This window comes from Pogona vitticeps, chromosome 15 (genome assembly GCF_051106095.1).
Source record: "Pogona vitticeps strain Pit_001003342236 chromosome 15, PviZW2.1, whole genome shotgun sequence".
In the NCBI taxonomy this organism is placed as follows: domain Eukaryota; kingdom Metazoa; phylum Chordata; class Lepidosauria; order Squamata; family Agamidae; genus Pogona; species Pogona vitticeps.
Window position 1 is genome coordinate 6,260,880 of NC_135797.1, and position 26,632 is coordinate 6,287,511.

The 26,632-nt window shown below is 45.5% G+C and overlaps 2 protein-coding genes across 3 annotated transcripts in view; one reads left to right on the forward strand and one right to left on the reverse strand.

Annotated features, from left to right (window-relative positions):
- MACROD1 (mono-ADP ribosylhydrolase 1) overlaps positions 1 to 26,632 on the forward strand; it is a 352,795-nt gene that overhangs the window by 58,951 nt on the left and 267,212 nt on the right. The window lies entirely within an intron of this gene.
- The window catches only part of FLRT1 (fibronectin leucine rich transmembrane protein 1), a 169,137-nt gene that overhangs the window by 8,592 nt on the left and 133,913 nt on the right, over positions 1 to 26,632 (reverse strand). The window contains exon 1 of one of the 2 annotated variants that reach the window (XM_020804734.3): positions 17,873 to 18,006. The exons of the other annotated variant lie outside the window; for it this stretch is intronic. The gene's annotated coding sequence lies outside the window, so the exon portion shown is untranslated. Of the gene's footprint in view, positions 1 to 17,872; positions 18,007 to 26,632 lie in introns of those variants that run through there. 2 annotated transcript variants of the gene reach the window in all.

The window sequence follows — 26,632 nt, forward strand, 5'->3', positions numbered from 1 at the left end:
AGTCCTCGTCAAACACTCTAACCAGTATTCTCCTCTGGCTACCACACTGGGGCATCAACTGCAGGATGCTCCTGCAACTGTACCTGATCCGATGGTTGGTACCCCCCCCCCCGCCATTCTTAACAATGCCATTATTTGTGTGAAGAACAAAAGCAAAACTGGAACTTAGAAGAAGACCAAGAGGGTTTAAACTCCACAAGACACTGCAGTGGAACTTCTCCCACTCATCTGGTCTCTGCCTGCATAAGGTGTCATACGTGCATCAACAGCAGGTGGTCCAAGCCAGTGAGCCACGTTGCACACCAGCAGGAAGGTGGTTGGCAAGCAGATGCACTGGGAGTGGGGAAATACAAAATAATCTGGAATTTTGCATGGCTCCCAGCGCTCAAAGTAGAACTTGGGCACGGATTGCATCTGTAGAGTTAATGGTAGGAAAGTGGATGTTCTCTGCAAGTTCTGGACTACAGTTCACATTATCCATCTATGGCAAGCTAGTTGGGGTGTATGGGAGATATAGTTTAAGTTATATATTTTGTGTACCTTGATTCAATTATCCGTCCAAAGAGACTGCAGCCCACATATCAGAAGAAGATTGAGACTCAGAAGAGCAGCAATGGAGTATGTAATTAGAAAAGATAATCAGGGATGTGTCACTGGAGAGCAAGACCAGTAAAGTAAGCTGACAGAAAAAAAAATGGATTTGTTAAAAAATATGGTGCTGAGGGAGACCTTTATGGACTGCAAGAAAGACGAACAAGTGAGTCCTGGATCAAGTCAAGCCTGAGCGATCTCTGGAGGCAAAAATGATGAAACTGAGGCTGTCCTATTTCGGACATATCATGACAAGGCAAGATTCTTTGAAAAAGACAACGATGCTGGGAAAGGTTGAAGGCCGCAGGAAAAGAGGAAAACCCAACGCAAGATGAACTGACTCCCTAAAGGAAGCCACAGGCTTCAGCTTGCGAGAGCTGAGCAGGGCTGTCACGGACAGGACATGTTCATAAGTCAAGGATAATTTGGCGACAAATATCAAGAACAACAGTTCAAGATATATGGAGGGTTCCCAGTTGCCTTAATTTACTGTAGAGTTTCCCCACAAGGAAGAGAGAAACATTGTTCTTGTGTATCTGCCTTGCCATCCGTAGATGTCCCCCAAAGACTTCCTTGCATTGTAGGGATTTCAGGGTGCAATGGGTGGATCACTCCTGACAAGGAACGTGTCCGATCAAAACAGCAAGGCCATTCCGGGGAACTCCTTCCATTGCTTAAGTGCTGCTTGCAAAGGGGTAGGAGTTGATGATCTTGGAAGATCACTTGAATCCTTCTAAATCAAAATAAGACGAGGTGGGGGTTCAAGCGAAAGTGCTTGATAAAAGGTGCAGAAGAGAAGCATTTGAGAACTGGTGTGATATAGTAGTCAGGGCGTGAGACTTAGACTTGGGAGATCCAGTTTCCAATTCCGTGTGGAAAACCAGAGTGATCAAGTGATCTTAGCAAACTCAGTTTCCTCAACCTAGTGGTTGGCAGGAGGAAGACAGCAAGACATGGTGTCCTGAACTCTGTGGAAGGAGGTTGCAGAGCCCCGGAAACGGAAACGTAACTTTTTCGAAGCATAAATCACCGAGGAGCCCCTGCAAACTGGAGGGATGGGGTTGGGAAGTCCAGGAGTTGTTCTTTGAAAAAGGGGGAGTATTTCTGAGCTCTGAAAAGGCAGGCAATTGAAGAGAGAAATTACACAGCAGGCATTGTGCATCCATCCTCTATATCCTCCCCCAACACAAAAACAAATTGATCTCTGTATGAAGAAAAGATTAATTCTGTAGTCTGCGAATGCAGAGTCCCCAACTGTAACTTAGCTGTAGAGGATATACGTTGGCTTGAGAAGTCCCAAGGTCTCCCCTTTCTGTTAAACCAGGGATAACAAAACTGAGGACCTAGCCTTCCTGCAGTTTCAGTCTAGCCCTCTCGCCTTGCCTCAATGGTCAGGCTCTCTTCCAGGTGTACCTTTTGGTAGTTTCCCTGCTTTTGTTCGTTTTTTGTTCCATTCTAAAAGGTCGAAATGCCTCCCCAAAGGCTCAATTCCCAACAGCAAAAGCTTTAAGCTAAACCACCTTAATAGCTGTAGTCCGACTCTTTTACCTTTCCCCTGGCTTTCGGCTGAAAAATTCCCTGAACTTGAATTTGGCCTTTGGGCGGAAACAGATTCCCCATCCTCGACTTAAAAAGGATTTCAGGGCGGGCAGGCAGTACCTGGAGAGAGCGGCTGCCACTCAAAGCGGGCCATGCGTACTGAGCTAGGTGGACAAAGAGTGATCTCAGGTGGCTTCTCCCATTTGCAAGGAACAGCTTATTTTTCATAATGCATTCTGCTCGTGTCTGGATTTAGGGCCAGGAGACTGATACCTGTGATTTCTGCAATCATTTTCATGTGCACGTATGTGTGCTATGGTGTGATACTGCCTCCTGGAAAGGTGTCCTAATGGCTCCTGGCGAATTGTAATTTTTTTTTTAAAGTGCTAGTTCTTATTCTCTACACAGTGTGCAACAATAGCATCTTATAGCGATTAAAAGGCATTTTTCAAAAGTCCTCGAACTGAAGCACCTTTTCATAAATCAGGCCGTCTCATCCATTCTCTCTGTTAATTCCTTCACCTCATCTTCACTTGCTAATTTGTCACCCTTATTTCCCCTGCCTCCCCCCCCCCCAATATGCTTCGTCTGTCCTTCCTCCCAGAGTTGACTTTTCATCCTGGTTTACATGAGCCCAGCACTCATTCATTCATGCAGGACGCTGTCAGCTTCCGCTACAGGAGGCTACACTTTACAGGGCCCCAGTGCATCCCTTTTAACCTCGGCTGAGTTAAACTCCTTCCAATGTTATTTTTTACAAGGCCCTTTTCATGGAAGATTTGAGTCGGCAAGGTGTCTTGCTGGGCCGGTGCCCATTAAATCACTAGAAACCACTCACTTGCCTTGACTTCATTATGCATTCAATTCGTCTATAAATTTTACATTTCCTTTTTCTTTCTCTCACCACCGTTTATTCCAACATTATCCCCTCCGTTCTTCTCACTCTCCTCTTTTCCGTCTCCCTCTGGCTTATTCATACTTTGGTTATATTCTCCATTATAGGACATAAAATCCTTTACAGCTCAATATTTCATGGTGTCAAATAATAAGAGACCAACTGGACAGGATTTCCAATCCCTTTGTAACACTCACGGCGGATCCCACTAAAATCAGTCACGGCGAGACCTTCCTCCCACATCTAACAGCCTCCTCTTTACATTGTTAACCTTTTAGGGGTGTCGGTGAGCCCCACTGCACGATGCACTCCATTATTGGAGAGGGAGGTGGGGACTTATTGTCCATAAGGACTAAGGAGGAAATATCAAGGGAAGAGACAGTTACAGTCCTATTTCCAACACTGCCCAAAAAGGTTGGGAAGCAACCAGGCAAGCCCACATCCCTGTGCTCGCCCCATCATTTCAGTTCCAAAGAAGCAAGACATTCAATTCAGTGATTCCAGGATGCCTAACTTCAACCTGCTTGGATGTCCCATGCAGTGTAAAAAGATAGAGAACGTTCCCCCCCCCCCCCAACAGATGCATGCCACTAATTTGTGGATGAGGGATCTGGACTTACGACTATTAGCCATGAGAGCTACATAGAGCCTTCCATAGCCAGGACTAGTATACCTGGTAATATCAGTAGCTGAGGGCTACATAGAAGCTTTCTTCCTGCCCTATTTCTGAGCTTCCTGGACTTGCCACTGTTGGAAACAGGACCCTCGGCCAGTTCAATGTCCAACAGGACTTTCCTACTAATTCAAAGAAGGGAATATACCGTAATCGATTTTCTGGCTGCCAGGTGGGAAAGTCTAAGTGGCTTTGGAAGAGGATACAACTATTTCAGTGGTTCCCAATCTTGGGTAACCGAGGTGTTCTTGGACTGCAGCTCCCAGAAGCCTACACCACTGTTTATGCTGGCTGGGGTTTCTGGGAGTTGCAGTCCAAGAACACCTGGTTTGTCCAAGTTTGGGAGCCACTGAACTAGTTTATGGAGGATAAAGCAGCTTTAAGCCATGCTAGCTGAATGTACTGAGGCAATGGGCTGCTGACTGAGTACCACATGTTAAGAGACAACTGATGGGGGTGGAGGCTGTTTATTTCCAGGCACTCTGGTGGTCTTCCCATAAGCATTCCCTGGCCCCATTCTGTGGTATCCTGTCTTGTTCATTGCCTTTCACAGATCCTCTGCTTCCCTGCCACAACTTCTGTCCTTTGCCTTCTTCCCCTTCCCCAAGTCTACCTCTGCTTGGTAGACATTCTTTTCCTTCCCTTTTCCATGCTCTGGTTCACCCTGTTCCTTATCTCCTCCTCAGCTTGTTCAGGGCCTCAGGCTACGGTGTGCTCTGTGCCCACGAATCCTCCTCCCACGTCTCCCTACTTTGCCAAGGCCTGTCTCTCCTCCACATCCTGCCCATCCCTCTTCCACCCACTAACCCTTCTTCTTTGTCTTGTCTCTCTTACATAGGTTTTCCAACCTTTTGCCTATGGGCTGATGTTGTTTCCTCACGCTTGTGTCTTGTGTCTGCTGAACTGCTATTAAACTGAACACGAAGAAAAACTGGGGTCCCTGTCTGAAATGTTTTGTCTAGATTCTTCCCTTGGATCTAGGGGAGTCTTGGTTTCTTTCCACTGGTAAAATGGGTGTACAGTAGTTGTTGGCTATCCAAACCCTCCAAGCCAAACTTAGATTTCTCTTTGTTAAGCTGCTCTGAAGCAATCCAGGTTTTTTTTATTTTGAAATGCCAAGTCTCTTTGTTTCTTTACACCCATCCTGGGGCATGCAGGCTTTTTTTTTTTTGGCACAAGCTTATACAGAATTTTATAGCGCATATGGAATCAGGGATGTGCACTGGGTGGGTGACCCTGGTGAATTTGGGAACCAGTTTACTGCCCTGGGATCTTCTGGAAGCTGCCTAGACCTGAAAAAAAAAATTCCATTATCCCACCAGGATAAAAATCAGAATTCTAATTAGAATTATATATGGTTTGGGCATAAAACAGTACAGGGAGACCCTGTGACCTCTTCAAAAGGAAAACTGCACCTCATGGAAGCTTCCAGGAATAGCAAATACTGGTCACATATTTTGTTTATCTCTGAGACAGACTTTCTGCTTGCAAAATGGCTTATCTCTCACCATCAAGCTTCCCCACCCAGACATGAACCTCTAAGCAAGGATAAGATTCACTGTTGCACAATATTTGTTTTCTTCAGGTCTACAGGTATCCGAGGAAGCTGCCTTATACTGTATGTAGTCAAACCACGTGTCAGTACTTGATCGGGAGTGATTCTCCAAGGCCTCAGACAGAGTCCTGTCCTGGATTTTATCTGGAAATGGTAGGGTGTAAGCATGTCCTCATAAAGTGAAGCTCTAAACCTCCTGCTTCTGAATAGAGTGAGGCCTTAAAGGAAAAGAGAGGATGATGCCACCTCATACTGAAACAGACATCAATTCCCCATATAGTTCTGTGTGACTCTTAACAAGGTTTCAGACTAAAAGTTTCCCCAGTCTTATCTCACAGTGCTAGGAATTGAACCTGTCCACATTTTACAAGTGCTGCCACAGCGCAATGGCAATACAACTTCTTTACATGGCAGGTTTCTTGTTCAGAGGACTTCAGGCAGCAGGCGATGAGAAAGAGGTCCATCTTAAGATGCCGAAGGGTTGCTGCCAACCAGTAACTAGATGTGCAAATAGCCTTACAATAGATATCCACATTTATATGAAGGACCCATCGGTCAGTAGCACTTGTTTTGCACAAAGAAAGCCGCAGAGGTTCAACCCCCCCTAGCATCTCCTGTGAGAAAGATCAGATACTGCAGGAGGGAGTCGTATGGTGAACGAGCCCACTGGCCCATCTCGTTCCGGAGTGTCTCCCATCCAGTTGCATCCCCCCCCTCCCCAGCCGCCTCTTCACCAGGCAGATCTGATGATAAATCTCAAACATGTTCAGGACGATTATCCATAAAGATGGATGTGCTACTTCTTGTATCAGAATCGTCCTATCCAAAATAAAATCTGGAAGTCAATGTAACAGAATTTTAAAATGATACAAATTAAGAGGGTGTTTGTGTGTGTGTGTGTTTGGCTTACTGCTGTGATCTGGTTCTGTTCGGTTTAGCCTCTGGTTTCGGCTTTGTGTGAATGGATTACCCACAACCCTCATGTCAGGCCGCCACCTTCATTATTCAGGTGGATATTAAAAGAGCTTTAAAGGATTAGGCTCTTTCCACTCTTCTGAAGAGCCTTTTAAACAGGGGAATAGAGGTGATTCTAATCCACACACACACCAGCAATTGTGAAAGCGGTCCCTGCATTGGTTAATACAAAAAAGACAGAGAAAACTCTATACAGGAATATGTGAACATTCCCATGAAAATGCACTCAAAAATGAGAGAAAGGGAGAATTATCCTTTCTAATCCAAGCATGCTGGATAGACATACGATACGACGTTTCAAAAGCAGTATTGGGGAACTCATCTGTGTTAATTCATCCTAACCGTGGGTGTCAGTGTACGCGGGATGCTCCTGAAGCTGGCTGAAAGATGCACAAAATGAGGCGACCTTTCTATGTGGCTTGTTGGTCTCATGCCGTCTTCCTCTTCCTGGCTCCTTCCACAAATACTGGATACAACCTCTGATCATCTAGCTCAGTGGTTCTTAACCTGGGCGATAATGCCCCCCAGGGGGCGATTTCATTTTTTCAGGGGGGCGGTAGAACAAAAAGGGGCGGCGTGGGGGCGCTGAAGCAGAAGGGGGCGGTAGGGGGGCGCTGGAGCAAGCCAAACCTGTGAAGATGGCTGCAACCTTTTTACAGTGTGCATGAATATATATTTTCCTCCAATTTAAATTTAGCTTCAGACTTTTTGTCTTGAAATTTTTAGTTCCTGCATTTGTTTTTATGCCCTTTTTATATTTCTTTTTGCGTCTTAAAATTCATTTGCAACTAAATCATTAAATGTTACTTTTTGGGGGCATTTCATTTTCTTGGAATTTAATTTTGTTTTCAGGGGTCATTGGATTTAAGTGTCTTAAATAAATAAATAAATAAATAAATAAATAAATAAATAAATAAATAAATAAATAAATAAATAAATAAATAAAGATATCACTGCGGGGAGGGGGGCGATGATAACTTCCTCAATGGCTCAAGGGGGCGTTTCTTTCAAAAAGGTTAAGAACCACTGATCTAGCTGGCCTAGCTCCTGGTCACCCTTGCTAATGTGATGAGAAATGTTGTGTGCTGATGGAGGAAGACTACTCTGAGGTTTTGATTCTTGCTTTCGGTATAAGAGGCACTGGGTTCAGATATTTGACAGGCCCTGTTATTTATCCCTCTGGGATATGCAGGCTCTTTGTCGGAGCAGACATTCCTGAGGGAAAACGGGTAAATGAGTCTAATCTGACATAAAGCACTTTCCTGCTTTTGTATTTTTTTTTTACAAGGCATTTCTCCACATTCTCTCCTCTAATTCTGATGTATCCAAAGAAATTTCTGTTGGAGAGCCAACGACATACTGGTGATTAGGATGGTTGCTGCTGGAATCCTCAACCCCTCAACATTGTCCCTGAATATAGTCTTCTTCCCCACAGAAATGGATGACATATTTTAATGTTAGTTGTCAATGTAATCATATTATTACAATCGCTGATACTACTAGTGGTACTATTATTTAGTATGTACAGAGTGTTTGATTCTGTTTGAAATCGTCCACATTGCTCCAGGAATCCTTACAACAATCCACTGAGATAGGCCAATATTTTTATTCCCGTGTTGTGGCTGTGGGCAGTGTCTGAGTGACCAAGAAAGTCAAGGGTCTAAAATTGTGCAGGCTAGTATTTGTGGAGCAGAAAAAGTTGTTCCCATCCCAGATTTGTCCAAGATTGAACGCAGATCATATTCCTGCAAATTCAGTTGGAAATGCTTAGAACCAATATACACATATAATCATCCTGAGCTCTCTGTTGCGATGCTGAAAATGTGACTAGCAAAAAAGGCACTTCATGGCACAGAATTTAGTGAAGGGCCAATGTTGGTAGGAGAGACGGGGCAGGATTTATTTCAGACATATCTATTTTAAATGTTTAAAATAACATTTTCAGGGAAGGATTCCCTTGGGTAACAATTGGTGTGCATTAATTCATTATATCTGCCATCCGGCTCTTTTTGCATTCTGTACAGTACTTCTGTTATCTGTTCATTTTCTTTGGCTCTCTGTGCTCCTGTATTAAAAACGCATCTGGTGTCCTCACTTCAGTGGGTTGCTCTATATTGGCTATCACTCCCACGGCTGAAATCCGATTGCCGGATTTTTCTCTCTTTCTTTCTTTGCCTTTTGTTCTGACCTCTTTGTTGCTTTCTTTCAAGTTCACTTAACAAAGTTACTGGCAATTAAGCCATTCAAAGCCTAAGTACTAGATTTCAAAATAGCAAACAAACAGCAGTAAATAGGATGATCAGCTCCTTTGCAAGATAATTAGCCTTGTATTTTACATCACCCGCCTTGCTTCTCTGCAGTCAAAGGATCTTGTTTTGACTTAGCTAGACCTTGAGGCCTTCAGAAGTCTGGCTGGAGCAGAACTTAGAAAAGTTACTTTTTGTTTGTTTGCATTCTGGGAGTTTTAGTTTGACAAAAGGATCTTTTTCATGTTCTAGTTTGAAACCAAGCACTTGATATGGAAACAGACAAGGTTCCATGTTCTGGTTCAGAGTCTCCAGATGGCCTTTTGTTAGATGCTGGGATTTAGAGATGGATCTTGGGCCTGATCTGTCAGGATGTTTCCAAATGATTGCAGGCTGCAAGGTTCTTAAGAACAGAAATGCGCACGTCGAGGCTGATCTTTTTGCTCCGGTTGCAGAGGAGAGGAAAAGAGAGGCTTGGATCGACCACAGAGTCAGAAGAACATGTCTATACAAAGCAAGCCTTGCTTCTGTTCTCATCCAGTGGTAAAAATGAGTGGGTGATGTTTTGGTGCAGAGTACAAACACGAAGGTTTAGTGATGCCACGTTTGCAAAGTTTTTTAGGTTTTTATGGCGCTCTTGGAGTATTGGGACAGAAGCAACCCCAGCTGTTGGTCCCAACCAGAGCAGACCCACTGAATGTATGAACATTGGATAATTTCCATTGATTTAGTGTGCCCGCTATAGTTGGTGCTAGCAATTCAAGCCAATGCGGCTCTTTGCTAGCCTAGGTGATGTGCTGTGTATGAAGACCCAGCCATGTACACTGGAAAGAAGTGTTCCTTCTCTGTTTCAGGGAGTAGGTCAGGATTTTTGCAGCCTTGGAGCAACAGGAGCACATACATTCTGGGAGTATACACAGTGCGAGGTGGCACATCATGCTTACAGAGGGAACATGAACTCTTAGTCATTGCTTGGAAAACCCTGTGTCACACGTAGACTACTGCTGCATCTAATCAATGGTATGCATGCCACTTTCTGAGAAGAAGGGTGTGAAAGACTTGTCTGTCTCCTCAGGAGCTGCAGGCAGCCTGTCTTGGCAGGACGGAGCCATAGTTCAGTGGGAAACACATGTAGCATCATCCCTGGTTCAGTCTTCTATATCTCTGGTTTTTTTTTTTAAATGAATAGGTAGCAGGAAATGGGAAAGGTCCTTCTTTGCCTCAAGTTCTAGAGAGCTGCTGCCAGCCAGAGAAGACAAGATCAAGCTTGTATGGAGGGAGAAACACTGGCAGATCTGGGGACCACTCTTGTCTTCCCCAGGACTCATTCATGCCAATACCAAAAAGTGCCAGAAAGAAAAACTGGAAGTCCTCTTATTCTGGTGAACTTTTTGGCCAGTTCTGCTTTTTTAACAGTTTGTTTTTTTGTTTTTAAGTAAGGGTGGGATAGGTCCAGGTGTTGCAAAATGGGGTGCAAGTTGTCCAAAGGTAAGATGAACGCACAGTCTGACCAGCTTTAAGATACCTTCCACTTTTAACTCTGAGGCTACTCCAGACCTGTGAACCAAATGATCCTCCAGAGGTTGATGGACTGCAATTCTCATTCACCCTTGCCAACAGTCAGGGATTATGAGTCGGTTCATCAACATCTAGAGGGTCATGAGGCCCCATAGCTACATGATGAAATCCATGAACCATCTATTTTCATCCAGCCAAGGGCCAGGCACAGACAAGAACGAGCAAGTCCAAGACTATTTTATGCTTCTCCTTGTTACCATGCTCATACATCTGCCCTTAATTTTACCACTTCTGGGTCAAGTGGAAGTGACAGGAGGAGTTGAGTCAGCCTGGATGATGGCAGCAGCTTCTATATATTTCTCCTTGAATTGCAAGCACTGCCAAGTTTGATATTCTGAATGTCTGGATTATTAATGAGTGGGAGCTAAGCAACATTAGGGTAGCATACATAGTTCACTTTTTCCCCTAGTTTAATCTCACAACAACCCTGTGAGGTAGACAAGGTTGAGAGACAATGACTGACCGAAGGGCCTATCCAGTGAGCTTTCACAGCTGAGTAAAGATGTGAGTCTGGATCTTACCTATCAGGCAAAATCCAAAGAAACAAAACAAAACAAAATAAAAAATACCAAAAAAAAAGGTGGCACCTTAAAGACTATTATATTTTAATGTGAGCTTTCGTGGATAAGTCCACTTCATCAGACATATGGAAAAAAAATGAAATGCTGGATGAAATACTTACTGTACCAAGTACATATTAAAACATATTAAATATTCATTGGCTCTCAGTGTCTTTTATTCTGAATTGGTTATTTGGCTTTGTTTCTTTGGATTTTGCCTGATGTGCTTGCACAGACTAACATGACTACCTCTTCTAAAACTACAACTAGGAAAGGCACTGGATCTTACCTGGTTATAAATCAAACACAACAGTTGCAATATCATTTTAGGTCTCCCTAGGTTTCTGTTTTGAGTGTACCGTTTGCCCATTCTATACTGAAGAACAGTCAATTGCAAATGTTGTTGAAGAACAAACTGATGGTGTCATAGTTAGAATGTTACACTAGATTTTTGATAAATCCTGGTTCTATTTCTCACTAAACTTTGAGACTCACTCAGTAACTCAATTACTTTCTCTCAACCTGACCAATCTTACATGGTCCTTGTGATGATAAAGGAATACAGCCATATACCTTGAGCTCAATGGGGAGAGGCAAACAAACAAATAATAAAACACAACTGTGCCCACTCAGAATTATTCAGGTCTTTTCTCCAGATGGACAACACACTAGTCCTCTTTGTGAAGCAGGGAGCAGTTAGCAGAAAGGGTTTGTTAGTATGAAGCTGGTGTGCTGACTTGGAGATCGTACTGATATGGGTAGTGGAGGTTGTTCAATAGCACTGAAGCCCGCTCTCTAATTCCTTGCTTAGAATTTCATTGCCAAGCCCATCTGTTCTGTGACCTCACAGCAGCTCAGCCAATGGCAGACAGTGTGTATAAGAGAGAGAGAGAGAGAGAGAGAGAGAGCACGCTTTGCTTGCTCAGCCTCTCACCTAACAGGCCATAGGAATTATAATCTACTAAATAATACCCCCAGCAGGCCTCTCCACCCGCCTTCCTCTTAAATAAAAAACATCAAGGTGAATTAACAAGAGAAGGACAGACCCATCCCAGAGTGAGAAAAACAATTCTTAAGATTTCCATCTATACATACACATAACTTTTTTTTTGTAAGGTAGGATGATGAAACCTACCTCTGTGCAACCTGACAGCAATTTTTCAGCATGGGAAAATTGTACTGCACTGATGCCCAGATGTTGTCACTGTAGATGAGGTTGATCAGATGTAAACTACTAATGTTATTTTTCCCAGAAGAAATAAGCATCCATCTGCTTCCGTGTCTGCATGTTTCTCTGTGCAGCTAGACATTTTAGAATGTGGCATCAACACCAAATCTTTCGCCTCACACCCACAATTTAAGAGTCACCATTAAGTCAAAGGCTACTTGATGGCACACAACAACAAGTGAGGGAAATCGCCTGGCTTCTTAGACAGTGACCACTTCCCACTATTTGAAAGGGATTCTTCTATCAATTTCTCTTAACAGGAGAACCACAGCTTGGAAAATATTTTTGGGCCACTAGCCATGTTGGTGGCGGGGGTGGGGAATTTTGCGAATTATATTTCTGATTTAAATGCAGAGAGATGCAGCTAGGTAGTAGTATACCAAAATCTGACACACATCTCTAGGAAATATTTTGTGTGACTGCCAAAATTGGTATTATAGAACTCTCTGCCACATGATTTAGCCCACAGCTTCAATGGCTTAAAAAAATAAAATAACTGGAGACAAATTAAACAAGCAAAGGTCATAAGCCATGGTTGCTAAATAAAATATCTCTGTTAAAACTCACAAGGTAGCCCAACTTTATGCATATCTATGTAGGATTTACTTTGCTTTCCTCTCTTCGTATCTTTTTCCTTTTGTGCCACACCTTGTTAGATAGTCAGCCAGAGGGCAGTGTTTTGTGTTATTGATTGGTGAGCAGTTATGGGAGTCTTTCTGTCTGAAAGTTGGGGTATAAAACCATTAAATGAAGAAAAAAAAATTAAAAGATGCTCCATTAAATTCAGTGGTCCTGACTCCCAGGTAAGCCTACACAATAATGCAGCCTCATTACATCTCCTGCATATGATGTACTGCAGATCAATGGTGGGGAAGAGATGATGCCTCTATATCTTGCTTGTGGCTTTCCTGGGAGCATCTAGCTATCTGCTGTTGGCATGAAGATGCTAGAATTAGACACTGCCCTGACCTGATGCAGTAAGATAACCTGTACATTCTTATGGAGAAGAGACATGTCAAAGGCACGGCTTGAGATGGCGAAATAGGCCTTTCAAATTCAAAGGCACCATGCCTACAAATGCCATTGCGAGAAAAACAGTAGGGAAGAGCTGCTGCCATCGTGAGCTTCTTCTGATACTCCTGTACACGTTTGTCTAGTTGCTCCTGGGAGTCAGACCCAACCCTACCACGGGGCAAGGAGGCAGCCAGCTCAGGCAACAGATGCTGGGAAATGAGAAGCGCCACACCACCAGGCAAAGTTCTGCAGCTGCCCTGACGTCATCTTAAGTAGCCTGGTGCCCTCAGGGATGGTGGGAAAGGCTGCCTCCTTTCAGGTGCCAATCAAGTCAGCTTTTCTGCCTGGCATCAGAGAGTGGGTCCCATTTGGTTCTTTGCCTGAGGGAGCAAACTGCATGGGACGGGCCCTGTTGGAAGAAGGACTCTGTGTGAGATGGACCTTGGGCAGTTTAAGCAAAGTGTTGGGAAACTTGGAGAAAGAGCACCCCCATGAAAACCAGCCATTATGGATGCCTGAAGTTGCCACTCAGTGTTGCTAGCAATAGGGTGTGGCATGGTGCTGTTGCGTGATATTTCAACTTCCATCTACCACAGAATCCAAAAAAAAAGGGGAGGAAAGGAAAGGAAAACTACTAAATTCCTTCTGGGGACTTTAATCTGTCTAATAATTCATAGCAATGCTAAATCTGTGCCCACAGACCCTGAGTTCCTAAACCCTCTTCTCCCTCCCCTTTACCCCCCCTTTTTTTTGCCTGAAGAAACACATGTTTAAATATTAAAATCGTCTCTTGCGCTTTAAAAGTTTCCATCAAGCTTGGCTGCTTTCAAAGCAAAGAACATTAGCTAAGAAGAAGGAGGAAAAGTAAACTTAGAATGTTGACTCTCGCGGAAGCTCTCTCCTGCTAGAAAGGACCAGAACAGATCCTCTTTTTTTTTTTTTTTTTGGCCTTTCTAACAAAGCGCTACCTGAGGTTAACATGCCAAAGGTTGCTGTATTTCTACAATAGTGGCTTAGATAAGACTAAGGAGGAAGATAGTAGTTTTCAGTCCGCCGAAATCTGTCTTCCGACTGTTTTTTGTAAAAGCCTTGCAAAAACTGGTGGGCTGGGCAGTGAGGTCCCGTGTCCTTCTATTAGGCCCACTGGCTAGAGTTTCCCCGTACCTGATCTATCCCAACAGAGAGCTTATGCCACAAGTTCACAGCTTAATTGGGAGATAGTTAGGAGCCAGGTTTCACTGAATGTAACAGAGGTGAGATAATGCGCACCAGTGGGAAATATGGTCACTTTGACTCCCCCTGTCAATGACAGAGTTGATCACTCAGCTGAGCCTGATTTTACAAGAGGAAGACATGATCTTGTTAACTGCAGGGGATGCTGATCTGCGGATGCACCCTAGCTGAATATCAGGTCCACCAAATCAAGACAGATCCAAAATACAGATGTAGGCCAGTGGGTAGCAACTAACAGTATAGTACATAGATATAGGACTTAGTAGCACAAAGCTGATTTATAAACCACTTAAAGGTACATGTATGTGTGTGTTTTGTGCCATCAAGTCGGAATTGACTTATAATGGCCCCAATGGGGCTCTCCAAGTAAATGAGATATTTAAGGAGCAGTTTTACCAGTTCTCCCCCCCCCCCAGTGAGTTTCCATGGCCAAGTGGGAATTCAAACCTTGTTGTCTAGCGTTCTAGTCCCGTCACTCTATCCACTACACCATGCTGGGAATATAGAGCCATGATGTTAATGGCTTCCATTGGCAACCAAAGGGGCATCCGGCCCACCGTAAGCGGGAATTGAGATCAGGCGGCTAAACATTGCCCAAGGTGACCTCCCCTTCTCTTCCATGCATAAAAGACTAGCAGCTGAATAATGGGAAAATATACTGTGGCCACAACTGAAAGCAGCAGAATAGCTTGGATTGCACAGGGCGCGGCACGTTGCTCTCTTTTCACCCGCTGCTGCCTCTAAGCATATGCTGCCCAAGGGGAACAATTCCGTTTGCCCAACAGCAGGACTGGCCCCAAGTCAGATACACAGTATTGTAGTTCCAGCAAGAACTAGTTTTGATTGGGGAAATAAAGGACTAATCGTGCTTAATTTTGATCAAACAAAGTTGATCAGAAAATTAGGATTTATCCTCAGTTCCAGGAGATGGCAACTGAACAATGGTGGCATGTAGGAACCTATTATTTAATAAGCTCATTTATATCCCACCTTTCCGCTAGTGAGCTCAAGAAAGCATAAAGAATTTCCTTCCCCCAGCTTTATTCTTGTGAGATGTCAACAGGGCAACAACCAAAGGTCACCCAGTGAATCCTGTGGCTCAAAGGGGAACTGAACCAATACCTCCCAAAGTACTGGTTAACTACTGGATAGCTCAGCAGTTTAGTCATCCAGCTGTGGAGCCAGAGGTTGGAGGTTTGATCCTTGACCAAGGCTGGCCTTGATGATCAATAGCAGTGGTCCCCAACCTTGGCCCTCCAGATGTTCTTGGACTACAACTCCCAGAAGCCTTCACCACCACCTCTGCTGGCCAGGATTTCTGGGAGTTGAAGTCCAAGAACATCTGGAGGCCCAAGGGTTGGGGACAACTGATCCATAGGGTTCCTTCCAGCTCTGCAGTTCTAAGATAATGATGATGATCTGAATCAAAATGAACCATAGGGTTCTGAATCAAAATGCCACACTATCTCAACTGCAGTGGATCAAGACTAATGAAGAGTAGGTTCAGGATCTGATCTCATCCACTCAAGACTGACCTATAAGTGGAAAGTCTACCTATTAATGTATCCAAAGGATAGTGTTTTAATTGTGTTAACACTATTATGTTTGTCTCCCTGATTTCTGTTTAGAAAAGACAGCACATAAGCATCTACCTGTCTTTGTCGAACATGTGTTCTTGACATACTGAAGCTGGGAAATTCACCAAAAACAGGCAAATATTTTCAGAGCTTTAAGGTTATTAAAACAACATAGGGCATAGAATCGGCAGGTGTGATACATAATGCTAATTACAATGAATAAACGAATAAATGATAATGTCATTCTGGACGGAGGCCTCCTGGCATTGCAAGTGATAACATTGACATTGTGCACACAATAATCCACATTTTCTTCTTTAACAGCTTTTTTTTTGGAAGGGGGAGACAGGTAAGAAAAAAGATGGAAGAAATATGGTAAAACATGGGCAAGTTACAATGTATATGATATACAAGGATCCCCTTGTAAAACCCTTTGAAAGAAACAATGCAACTGCACAATAAAAGGTTTGTGGGGAAGAACCCATTGTTTCACAAGAATAGTGAACTTTAAAAACAACACTGAATTGATTAGATTTGTATTCCCTTGAATCCATTGACTCAAAGGACAGTCAGTAAAACCCTATTTTATCTTGTTCTCGTAAAAGCCCTGAGAGAGAGAGAGAGAGAGATTAGAGTGTGTGACCAGTTCAGTATCAATGAATGAACTTTATGGCTGGGCAAGGATTTTTACCCAAGTCAACTTGTGCTTCGCTTACAGCAGGTACGAGCTCATCGCTATGACAGGAGGCCAGTGACGAAATATATGCCGCTAGATTTGCCCCGATTGCTACAGGATGGGGGCAGGATGCTAATAATGGGCACAATAAGCTCATGTTATGTAAAAACTACACAGTACCTTTAGAGTATTGGCCCACAGTCCACTGACAATGTTTAGCCAACTGCCCAGTGCGCACAATCCAATGTTAGGCTCACCATCTCTGATAGTCTGGTGTATTCCAGATGTTGGGGGATACAACACCCATCGTCCTTAGGGACAGGCCATGCTTGGCAGGGCTGATGGGACCCCTAGTCTGATGGATGAAGTCTGCTCTAGTGGATCAAAGCTGGACCACAGTACAGAGGCATCCAGTCCTTCTAGCAAACCAGCTGTGACCTGTGACAACCGGGCAAGTCAGCCACCCCAAGGATCAAGGCTTACCCATGGTAAGAGTCTTGGCAGATGTGTGCATGTCTCAGATTGTCACACTGGCATCCCACTCATCTTCCAAAACATTCAGAATAAAGGCACTGATGTCTAAACAACTCTGCGTGGTGACTTACAGTTGAGTGCAAGCAACCTGCCAACACCATCCAAACAACATGCTAATTAATTGAGGAGACTTGTGTTCCACTTTCTCCAACCCACTTCTGGTCAGCCCCCTGTCCCAAACCACCTCCAGTGGCTCTTGAGTTTTTTTGCAAAGGGACACACGAAGAGGGGGTGTGTCAAGCCATCCGTCTGCCACAACCAGCTCCTGGGAAACCCCAGACCACTCTTTAATCTGTGCAACCCAACAGCCTCTTGAAATGGTCACGAAAAGGCCACATGGGACTCCGTGCTAAGAGCACAGCAGCAGCCCTGTTCAGAAACTGCCCACTGTACTGCCTGTGACAAGGAGCTCCAGGGCACAGCCTGCAGACAGACACAGCCCTTCCCAGAGGTCTGCCCCCCCCCCCCAAATACCTGAGAGCTGATTAAAACAGGACTGAGAAAATGAACACCTTCGCCCCTGGTTGCAGCCCCCAAGGCTCATGGCACCTTCTAGATTAAAGAAAGCCATTAAAAAGCAAGCCTCGGGGCTCATCAGCATCAAAACTCTTCCTGAGCCAGATAGGGATGAAGACAGCCTGCCTGCCTAACCCGGGAAGGCTCCCTTTCACACCGGCCGCCGGTCTTTGCAGGGAGCGCTACCTTCCACCGATCAAACTTGCCTCGCTTCGTCAGATGTGCTCCCGGTTAGCCCGAGGATGCCTCCGGAAAGCTCGTAACTGAAGAGAGGGAAGGATCTGGCTTGGCCTGGGGCCCAATCCCCAAAGCCACCAACGCCGAGGGATCAAGAGGGCTCTGCCCCAACGGGGCCTCCGGACGCCTCAGCTCCTGCGCCCCCCCCCCATCAAGGTTCCCTGCCCCGCGCCCGGCCATCCCCACCCCTCCCTCCCCTCCCTCGCAAACTTTTCGCCTCGCCTGGCCTCCGGTGTCCTTCTTACCGGCCCTTGGCATCCCCGGCGAAGATGCTCCCGGCGCCCGGTCCCTTTTGGCCGCGGGCGGGCGAGTCGGTGCGTGTGCTTTTCTCGATCGCCCTCGCTGTCCGAGGCGTCTCGCCCCTGGCCGCTTGCGGGGCCGGGAGAGGGAGCCCCCGGCGCGCTCAAAGGCTTTCCCTCTGCACCCGAGAAGGAGGAGGCAGCGGAGGCATCTCCAGCGGGCGCCTAGAAATGCTCTCCGCGGCATTGCGGTGCCATGCCGCTGCTGCTCCTGCGCTCGGATCGCGACCCTCCTGCCTGCCTGCCTTGCTTCCCTCTCGTTTTTCGCTCCTCTCTATTTGCAAGATCGCCCTCCGTTCTGCTTTCGGCGCCTCCGCCGCTCCGGATTCATCCCCTCTCCTTTCTGCGGGGGGCCATCTGGAGCCGCCGGGCCGACGGGAAGAGCCCGAGCGAGAGCTGCGCGCAGCTGCGTGTGCCCGTGCGTGCGTTGTGTGTGTGTTGTGCAAAAGGCCCGTTGCAGCGGGAGGAGGAGGAAGGGGGGGGACAGACAGAAAAGAGGGGGAAGGAGAGGTTGCAAAAGGAGGGAGGAGAAAGCAGGAGGCGGCGGAGGCGGCGGAGGATTTAGGAGATGGGGAGGCGGTGCTTCGAAGCCATTCCTGGCGGGAGGGAAGCTTCCCTTGCAAAAAAAGGAAGCGCGGGGTGGGCGAGAATTGGGGGGCTTTCGCCAGGCTGGTGCTCGCGAAGCGACCCCCTCCCTCGCATACATACCGTACCGCTCCACCCCAATGCCACATCAATGCTTCTTTCCCAAGTGGAAAGCAGAAAAGGGAGGCCAACTTATGGGGCGGGGTGGTGGTCGGTGAGTCTCTTGCATTTAGGTAAGGCTTCGTGAGTAGCGATTATAAACCCCCCCACCCATCCGCCCCAGGCAGGTCTCCCTGGGGCTGAGATCCACGAGCCCTATTCCCAGGGATGGTGCATGAACTGTCTTGTAACTATTAACACATTCATTCTCCCGACCCCCAGCCCTGTGCCTATTAACTATGACCCCCTTCTGAGTCCAGTGGCGGTTTATGCCTCCAAATGACACGCCTGGATTAGGTCTGCAGCTACGTTTGCCCCCCCCCCCCCATCACTGCTGGGCCTGGGAGGAATAGGAGTGGCGACCACCCCAGGAAGACCCCCATTGCCTCAGCTCTGTCTCAATCCAGTGAGCGCCAGAGGGGTAGAATTTTCCCCGGGCAAGGCTGTAATCCAGAGGTGGACCAAACGCAGCCTTCCCACCCTTAGCCTGACATTCCCAGCCTTCTTCACGATTAGCCATGATGGTTTTAGGGCTGGAGCCTTACACTTGGCCTGCTTGTTCAGTAATCATGCGCCCCACTCATTTCCTTAGGAAAAATGCGTAAGCCCCACTGAACTGGGGAGATTTACTTCCCTGCAAGCATAGGCTTGCAGGCCGACTCCCAGACGGTGTTGGCAGCCTGCTCCCTGTCTTAGAGCAAAGGTGGGGAAGGAGGAGTCCTCCTGGTGTTTTGGAGTTGAGTTTTCAGACATTTTAGTCAGCTGGGCTGTTGGTAAGGAATTGTGGGGCTTGTCAAAGGCTTCCTTCTTGTTTGGCTCCTGTAAGCTCAGTGGGGAACGGCAGCTGCTGACAGGTCTGCCTAACATTGTAGGCTGATCCTACGTATTAGACACGAGCTTCCGTTTTGTTAAATGAAATTTAGGACCCCCAAAACTTGTTATAATGCATGATATGGCCAATCTTCAGGGTGCCACGAGACTTCGGTGGTGGTGGTTTTTTTTTCTTAATTACCAGGGGGACATACATAAAATGAGGGTCTCGAAATCTTATGCCCTCTTTCTTTTTTCCCCTCTTTCCACTTTTGACCCAATACCTTGCATTGACTTGCCCACCCTCCTACCTCTCCATTCCCCTTCCCCCACCGCTGCACAAAGCAGATATCAAATTCAGGTTTCTCTCTCGGTGGGGATGTCATCTCTTTGAGGTTCCAGCACAGCAGATGGACAAAACCTAACCAGTTTTAAAAGGAGGGAGGGAGTCATCCTGCTGATGGTACATATAACCTGGCATCAGCAGAGGCGCATGTCCCCTGCCTCTCGCCAGCAGAGCAGTTGAACGTTGGTGAATTCTATTGGAGCCCTTTCTTGCTTCAGTGAATGGAAGGCTATTAGAGAAAGGTATATATTCAGTGGTTGAATTACAGCATGATTGGGGGGGGGGTTTCACCATCTTTGTCTCTTTTGGTTTTTCCCTCCTCTCTTAGCTACTGCATTTAGGAAACATCATTTGGCTTAAATTGGGATGTATAGGGGTGGGGCCTGTGGATTTCACTAATGGTATCTCAGCTTTTCTTCAAAATGCATGGACCCTCACATGTGTGTTTGATCCAGGCCAAAATAATATGCCTGCTAATAGCCTTCCTTCTCTTTTCTCTTTGCCCTGGCCTTCGAGATCCCTCCAAGAATCTTGGAATTATTCACAAGCTAAATATGAGCCAACAGTGCAAAGTGGCTGCAAAAATGGCAAACGCTATTTTAGGATGCCTTAACAGAAGAATAGTTTCCAAATCCCACAAGGTGCTATTCCCCCTCTATTCGGTACTGGTTAGGTCTCATCTGGATTACTGTGTCCCATTCTGGACACCGACCTTTAAGAAGGTTGTCTACAAACTGGAACAAGTTCAGAGGAGGGCAACAAGGATGATCAGAGGGCTGGAAACCAAGCCCTGTGAGGAGGAAAGATAGAAAGAACTGGGCATCTTTCACCTTGAGAAAAGAAGACTGAGGGAAGATAGGGTAGCACTTTTCAAATACCTGAAAGGTTAGTCCTACAAAGGAGGGGCAGGATCTTGATCATCCCAGAGTGCAGGACATGTAATAATAGGCTCAAATTACAGAAAGCCAGATTTAGGCTGACTATCAGGAAAAACATCTTAACTATTAGAATAGTACGACAGTGGAACCAATTACCTTGAGAGGTAATGACCACTCCAACACTAAAGGCATTCAAGAGAAAATTGGACAATCATCTGTCCGATCTGCTTTGATTTGGATTGAGCAGGCAGGGAGTTTGACTCGATGGCCTTGCAGGCCCCTTCCAACCCAATTTTTCTGTGATTCTACCATTCTCCTTCTTGGTACAGCACATGCAGAAAGCTCCAGTATCAACCTCCAGCAACTCCAAGCAGGGCTGGGAAAGATCTCCTCTCTGAAACCTTGAAGAGCCGCTGTCACCACCAGTGAGCTTAATGGGCGAAGGGTCTGATTTGGTATAACAGCTTACTCTTTCCTGATGTGCTAGCTTTCTATAGGCAATGAGATCCCTTTTTTCTGCATTATGTGAAATGTTTCACTTGGCTTGGAGTTCGGGCTCTGCCTCAACTTTCAGTATTCATTAAACAAAGAAATAAAAATAAATTTATATATATATATATATTGTAGATAATGAAATACAAGGAAAATTATTTAAGCAGTACGCTAGCCAGTTTTCCAGGAAGGAGCCTGCTGCTGCCTTTCCAATATTCTCATGTCAGTAAATGTATTGCTATTGAGCACAGGCCATTAGCAAGCAATACGGTATAAACAGAGATACAAATACAAAAGTAGAAATAGGTGGTAAGATGTGTAAACGTTATAAAATAATGGTATTGCCTTCCCAGCATTCATTGGGATACCCTTTTTTAAATCGTTAAAAATTGAGTTTTGTTTTATTGGAAAGATTTGATAAACGTAAGGCATTTAACTTATTGGACCATGTCTATTTAGGAGTTTTATCTGATTTGTCTTAGCTTACAATGGCTTTTCCCACTGGTTCTCTTCTCCCTCCCCCCCCCGCCCAGGTTTTGGCCATGATTCTTTCTAGCTCCTTGACCACCCTTGAAGACAAGCCACTGGGCCGAACGCAGGCCATCTGTTAACCCTGCGGGTTGCCACACCGAGCAGGAGACAACCAGGGCGTGCGCTCCAGACGATGAGCGAGCTTGGAGCCGGACTGGGTGGGTGGCACCTTGCAGCCCCTGGCAGAATCTGAAAGGAGCTAGTCATTTTCTTAATTCCTTCCCAATAGGGGAAAGTATTCAATCTGGTGGTTTTTTTTAATTAAAGCATGTTCGTTTGGTACACCCAAGTGCCTCAAGTGAAATGAGCAAACTTGTCAGAAGGCACAGTTTGGTCCCACGGAGATTCGGGGGGGGGGGGAAGGCGTCAATGGCTTTTGTGTTCGTGCCATCCAGTGGACCCCTCGGGCAAGTCCCTTGCTCCTGAACGCAGAACTCTTGGGCTGCCTTCCTGGCAGGCAGGACCCAGCTTCCCACGTGGAGCAGCCGTGTGTGTGCCAACAGGGCCCCTCCCTGACTGCCCTGTGATGATCCTGCCTTTGCGAAGAAGAAAGGGAGGGGCTTTGCTTGGTGTGCTCCTGCTGATGTTGTTGTTGCTAAGCCCCAATTAAGTCCATTATTTATAGAAAAAGAAAATGTTTATCAGGCAGAGCTTGAATCGCTGCTCTCTCTAGCTCACTGCCTGGAAACATTGGGAAATGCAGGTTAACAATAACTGCACCTATGGAGTCTTAGGCTTTATTTGGAAACGGGCTCTCCCATATATTCCGACCTTCGTGTGAGCAGGAGGTAGGACAGCACCTTTACCTTGCTGACTTATGCATCTCTACTCAAACATAAGCTCGGCTGAATTCAGGAGGCCTTCCTTCCAAATCTGTGTGTTTAGGGCCACAGCAGTGCTCCATTCATCAGTTAGATGAATGTAATAAGCCCTTTTTGGTATAAATCGTGGGCCTTGTGCCTCCTGAAAAACTGCAGCTCAGAAGGCTGTTTCGAAAGGTAAGGGGCAAATATTCTGCTGTCCTGTGACAGAGGCCCTGCTCTGTGGGCTTGCAGGGCTCGAACTGTCCACGTCAGTCCTGTTCTCCTTCCTGGTCCCCAGTTGACTACAGATGCCTTTCTTTACAACAAAGTCCCATCTTCCTCTCCGTGTGGTTCTTTTTCTACAATTGTAAAAGCAGGTAAGAAGCATAATTCTCCCCTTGGCAGAGGTGGCAAGCCTCCATTAAGTTAATATCTGTGGAGCTGTTTGAAGTAAATAATAACTTTGTGTGTGTGTGTGTGTGTGTACGTACAGTATTGCCCTTTTCATCTCTCAAGAGCAGGCTGGATGGCAGACCATAATTACCCTGGCTGCCGCTTGGGGCTTTTGTACTCTCGCTGTTATTAAAAGGGCTACAGGCTCTAGGGAGCAACGAAGGCTTGCCGCTGAGTCTTTAATTCTGAAACTCAGGTGTCTCTTGATCTCCCTTTAGGGTTGGCACGCTCCGAGCTCATCTGATCTGGCTAAGGAGCTGAGGTGGGGACGCACGGCTGTTCCTCTGTAGGGTTGCCTGTGTGCATACTGAGATCACAACTCACGCTGGGCCTTCAAGCTTTGTTGTTGCCTTTCATTTTAAAAAAAGACAAGTTTCTAGGCCTCATGGGTCTGTAACCAGAAAAACATGATATACTTGAAAAGGCAAGCTGTTCCGCCAACTGCAGTCTTGCCTTCAACCAGGATGGTAGAAAGAATGGAAAGTTAACTTACAAGGGCTTGAAATAAGTAAAACTATTTGCGTGGCGTATGCTTTTTCTGCTTCTAACCCCTAGTTGCTTCATAGGCTCCACGGAAAACAGTAACATTTCTTTCTCAATACAATGGCGCAGGATTGGCTTTCACATCCTAATAAACGTTAGCAGGGAGTGATAGCATCATTCTCTGCCTACCACATAAAAATCCCAATAACCAGATTTCTGAGTTGTGATAACGGCCAATATAATGTAAGAAACTAACATGTTTCCTTTGACTGATAACCTCCCAAAAGGTAACCATTTAGTTCTGATCCCTGAATTCAAGTTTATGTAGAATTTGAAATGATTAGGCAACAACCAAGCATTGTTGAAAGAGAAAAAAGGGAAAGGGTGGCAGGAAAACTGAGTTAACCCACTCTCTCCCTTCATCAGCATCTATTCTAGTCTTTATTTAGCCAGCACTTTTCATATGTGGTAGACTACAACTCCCGTCACCCCCACCCAGCACTGAGAACATCTTGTTTATTCAATCATCCCTCAAGTGCCTGTTTTAAAAGTCCTGTCTAATTTTAATATATAATGGCAGAAGAGCTAAAAAGGAGAGAAAAGATGGATTCCATAACCTTCCAGTGTTTTATTCCAGTACCATAGAAAGAGCAACTGTCTTGAGATATATATATATATATATATGGAAGACCTACCTTCTCTCCACACATTTCACATATATTTTATGTCATCATTACTTCCTGTCAGGTTCAATAAAGTTCTAAGAGGTTTTTTTGTAGCTGTCATGGGAGTTGGATGGCGATTTTTCAGAAAAGCGCTAAACACTATTCCCTCAAAAGTATCTAGATTCTCGGACTTTATTTGACTCTGCCCTCTGTTCCTCATCTCCTTCTGCATCGGTTAAGTATTAGCACCTTGATTTGGAAAAAGGGGATGTTGAATTCTGTGGAACCACACTGGGTAAAACAACAAGAATAACAATGTGGGTGTATTGTCCAAGCTATCATCCTGCAAGTACTGAAATCCATCACTCTGCCAACAACCCTGTTCATATGAAAAACTTGCCATTCCCAGCCTGTCTTGCCACAAAAGCTGAGAAAGATCCAGTTACAAGAAAAGGAAGACACCCCTCCCCGGAAATACACATTATATACACACATCCAACCTCCCTACCCCATAATCCCCAACGTCATCACAAAGGAGCCCAACACGGGAAAGGTTCTATCTCCAGAAAGCGTCGAGTACAGAACTGGAGGTTTTTATTCCTTTATTTCCCTATCCTCCTCTTCCCAGTAAAAAAAAATATATTTTCATATCAGATGTTGCTATCAATATAATTAACCTCCCAAGACACAAGTTTGAAATCCTCTCTCATTCTCCACTTATAAAGCAGAGCATTTTCTATTAACTCTGCCAGCTTTTCAATACTGGAAGAGGTGGGAGGAGGTGCCCCAACTTCTTTTTAAAAGTATAATATATCTATATAGTCATTTACATACCTGCCTGCAATTACAGCCAGAGATAAGGCAAGATGCATAATGCATGCAGCTGAAATTGGCAAAATAATTAACTTTTGGCTCGTTTTATATGGGGGTGCTGGAGAAAAGAAGAAGAATCACAACGGCTGCCATTTCTATAAAAAGACACCTCCAGATAAATATCAGACAGACGCTTCATTGGTCCTGATTCTAGTTGGCTGCGGGCTCGCATCACGATAATATCTTTCCCCGGGTGAGTCTTGCAAGCTAAGCAAGTTCTATCGCAGTCTCGATCCATTAAGGAGCACCTCGCTTTCTGCCAGCGCCATATCAGGACAGCTCCTTCACCACCTCGACAAGATTGCTCATGTATGAGTGGGCAAAGGGGCTGAGTGGTGGAAACTGGAAGCCTCGCATGAAGCCACTGACTGACTCAGCGGCTGGCTGGAGACTGGCTTGTACTGCCACATGAACCCCCATCTACTAACAAGCCATGGTTGGTTAACCAGCCACAAGCCACAATGGGAAACCCATTCCGGAGTAGATGCAAGCCACAAAGAGCTAATCTTAATACCTACCCAATGGTCTCTGTGTTGCAAAAAACACTTTTCAGCGATAACTACATTATCCACAACAACTACATTATCCATTTGGAACAAGGCACAAGGAGAGACTTTCAAACTTTCAACAACGGCCAGGACTGAGAGGCAGAACTGCAGAATCCCCGAACAATATCCACAGGGAAAAGTTGCAAAACAACAACAACAAAACCACAATGGTCTCCACCAATGTTTTTGGTGGGGAAATAACCTGAAAGTTTCTGATACACCGTCATAGTAGAATGATTAGAGTCATTGTGTAACTTCAGCAATGTAATCCGGCTTCCCCCAAGGGGGAGTCGTAAATCGCTATATCTGGAGGGCAATAGGTTGGGGGAAGGCTGCTTCTACCTGTTGCCTCCCTGCTTGACGAGGCTGGAAGATGCGGAAATGACACTCTAGGGTCCTGCTGGAGAAAGGAGCTAGACCCTGAAGGATGACAATACACTCGGAGTGCGCACACAGATGTTCACAAGACTGCCCTTGCAAAAGGCAAAGGTTCATGTGGTGTTAAAAGAGGTAGTCCTGTTGATCTGACATTCGTGTGCTGGTAATTTATGAAGAATGGGTTTTCCCAAAAGGGAGCTGTCTTGGAGGGAGGGGGGGAGAGAGAGAAAGTGAGAGAGGGTTTGTAAAACACACACAGAGAAAGAATAAGTAGCCTCAAGGCAAGCAGGAAAAGGAGCAGGGGAATGTAATCGTCATCCTTGGAAGAAGAAACTTGGCAGTCTGTTTTGAGCCATTCTGAGCATCTCCTTCGGATGGACTCTGGTGCCCGCTGCCCTTAGTGTTTCTCTGTTAGATTAGAGCAAATTGCTTGACTCCGGTTGTCTTTGTAATGCTTGAAAGAACCTCGTTCGGTAAGTCAGTCCTGTTTTCCTCATATTGCAGGAGCTGAGAACAGCAACATAAAGTTTGCCACTAAGTAGGCAAAGTTTGGTTCCCAGGCTAGGCTATCCTATGGTGGACAGTCTGTCCATACCATCTTGAGAGGTATAGGAAAGCTTTGGGTCTTAAGGAGCCCTTTTTCGATTTTCATATGGCAGGTGTGTGTGTGTGTTTGTGTGTGTGTTTGTGTGTGTGTGTGCG